Raw genomic sequence first — 3,240 nt, 5'->3', positions numbered from 1 at the left:
GGACTTAAAACCATTATTTGAATTGCGAGGATAATGTTTAGACGGGCGTAGAGCCCCCTATTGGCTAAATAAGGTATTGAAGCTAGTAACCCAATTTTTAAACGACACACACGGACGAACAGATGACTTTCAGACAACATTCAGACTCTCTTAAAGGTTTTAAATATATTAAAATTCGGCGAACGTCAAGTCCGAACATTTGTTTATTTATTTATTTTTTATTAAGACAGAAGAGACGTTTACATTAGAATAACAGCAAGAGTAACAAAAAAATCTTAAAAATTTATTTTGTAGGGAGAAATAAAGCTCTTTGTAATGCCTCCGTTTTTTTTGGAAGTTTTTTTAAAGCAGCAGTTATGAAAACGTCCGGAAGACGTTCAAGAACGTTCAAATAACATTCGGAAGTATGCACTTTGTATAAGAAGTGAAAAATAAAAATTAGATAAAAAATAATAACAGTCATAAAAGTTCTAAAGATATAAAATCTAAATCAAGTGAAATGACAGCAAAAAAAGAAAATTATTTGGGAACGAATGTTCAGAGTGAATGTTCAGACAACGTTTGCTGAACGTCAGGTCCGAACATTCGACGTTCCACTTTCAGACTACGTTCACGGACGTACTCCGAACATTTTCTTGCTAGCAGGGAATTCAAGAGCTAATTAAAAAAAATTAATCAGAACATATTATTTATTTTTTGTCATAGTACCTCCAAGAATTTAAAACTACTTTCAACCCTGGATGTGTGTAATGTGCCAGCTCAGTTGTGAAAGAAACTATGAAACATTCTGGAAAAACAACCATCCCTGACTGTGAAGACAGTACCAAGTCAAAGAAGATGGCTGTTAAAAAGAGCAGACATTCCTGTTTGTCCGACTTTAATTGCTCAATATTTGGAACATGAACTGAAAGGCTTCATTCACTTCAGCTACTGCCATTCCAAACTACATATCTTATCCATGTGCTTCCTTTGGTTAAACAAATAGTTTTATTATTCAAAACTATTTATCTTACCAATAGATAGATAAAACTGTCTATCAGGGTAAATAAGACCCCTGTAAACAAACTTTGTCTTGCCTCATAAACCTAATATTGTGTTTCATCTCATCTTGTGAGCTAGATATATTATCATCACTCCATTATCTAGACAGTAAAATTATATATATATAACTTTTCTTGTGGTTTCAGTTGGTTTAGTTCTGATATTCATTAAGAGTAATGTGAAGAACTTGTCAAATCTTTGCATCTTTATGCATCAAGTTTCCACAGTGATTATTTTACCTTTTGTTTTCGTAACCCTTAAATGTATTTTTAAGAATGATTTTAACATTTCTGAAGTCGATTTGTCTTTGTTCTTCTTTGACTGTTGTTGTACCACAAACCTTTGCAGTGTTGTTCCAATTATGAAGTTTATTTTTTCTTCATAAATTCACAGAATCTCGTGTGAAAATATCTCCTCAGTTCATACAAGCTGGTTCCCCTCAGGAAGCACAAACCCCTGTGATCGGTTGTGTCTCTTGGAGAGCAGCACAGCCCGGTGTGTGTAGGTGGTGGGCCGTCGCCACTTTGCTGCAAAAGAAAATTGAACTGCCAAACTGTCATGGTATTGCTCTGCAAAAAGACGTGAATGTGGATATTCATTGAAAGAATGTACTCCTAGTGTTGTAAAAACGTATTGCTGCCTTTCAGATTTCTTCTGTTTTTTCCTTTTTGTCATTCATAAAATATAAAGAGTAAATACAAAAAGCAGTTTTCAAGTAATAATCCCGTTTACTGAGGGAGAAAAAAAGCTATCCAAACCTACCTGATCCTATGTGAAAAACCTCAATCCTGGCAACAACTGCCAGCAGTAGTTTGTGAAAAGTGGTAATGAGTCTTATTTTGCTGAGGAGGACAAGTGAAAAGACAAAAAAAAGTTGTTCACATGAATAGAGGGAAAAAAATAAAGAGAATAGTAGTTGAGAACATCCTGGGTGGCTTACGAATGTAGCAGCTGGAATAACGATTTTATCATCCAAAAAGAAGCAAGATTTCAAAGCTGAATCTTCCAGGCCAAATAGTGGTTTCATCACACACTACCTTTAGCAAACCCACACCACCACACACACCCAAAATTAGATGTGACATAACAACTAACCAAACACACCCACCACAAGTCGACATTGAAGCAGAAATCCAGCCCACACTCTGGGTCTGGGAGAAACTGCTCTGGCAATCTGCTGTCAAGTGCTACTGACATTTCTGCCTTTAACACGGGCCAGCAGACTATAATTACAGACCAGGGTTTTTCAGCGGTTATCTCAAGGTAACATAAGCATAAAGACACCAGCAGTATGTCTGACACAGAAACTAAAACCTGTCGCTTAGACTCTTTCTGCCAGCAGCAAGTCTTTTCTCCAGTCCAATTTGATGGAAATGTCAAGGACTTTTTTTTCTTTCCTTTCGGCGCTTCTTCAATTTGTGCTCAAATTACTCTGATGACAGCTTTGTTCTCTGCTTTTCTTTTAATGCCAGTATTAAAAAAAGGGTTTCTCACAGTCATCTCAGATTTTCACTAAGGACGGAGAAAAGAGCAATCGAAGGCTTTGACACTCATTTTGTCTCTCTGACTACTGCCTGTTTTTTCTCTCAGCAGAACTAAATTCCAAAGAAAATTAGTTTATTTTTTTCTATCTACACTTCTTTGAATTATCACCTGTCCATTTCGTACAGCGTATGGGAAGCTGTCTGAGTAAAAATCCCTCTCCCCAGTTACCTCCAAGCATATACCCTGGTAATTTGAAGCTGTCTGCAAGGTATACTGTGTCAAGCAAGTCTTTTATCTGTTCAGATGTTTTTTTCTTGAAGAACAGATCTAAAACAGTATACATCAGGAAGGCATCCTTACCAAATTCTCAAACTGTCTCCTTTCAATGTGGATGTGCAATGACTAGACTCTTACTCTCTCAAAAATAGCTGAGCTGTTTGCCATTTAGCAAATCATCCAGGTTCTCAAGGAATCTTTTTTGACCTCTGCAAATTCAGTCCTTTTGTGATTATCCACATCCTATGCCTTTAGAGAAGAGTTGGATTACAACCAAGTCTGTTCTGATTCCTTCCAACGGTTGGAAGGAATCAGAACAGATTTTGTACATCGAGGTCCCAGTTTGTCTGGTCATCCTGCTCTTTAGGGTCAGAAGCTCAGACAGTGGTTCACTCCCAGCTCTGAGTTGGCAGTTTAGTCTTTTCCTCATAAAGAATA

Source organism: Poecilia formosa, unplaced genomic scaffold (genome assembly GCF_000485575.1).
Source record: "Poecilia formosa unplaced genomic scaffold, Poecilia_formosa-5.1.2 Scaffold251, whole genome shotgun sequence".
NCBI classification, from domain to species: domain Eukaryota; kingdom Metazoa; phylum Chordata; class Actinopteri; order Cyprinodontiformes; family Poeciliidae; genus Poecilia; species Poecilia formosa.
This window is presented reverse-complemented; position numbering follows the sequence as displayed.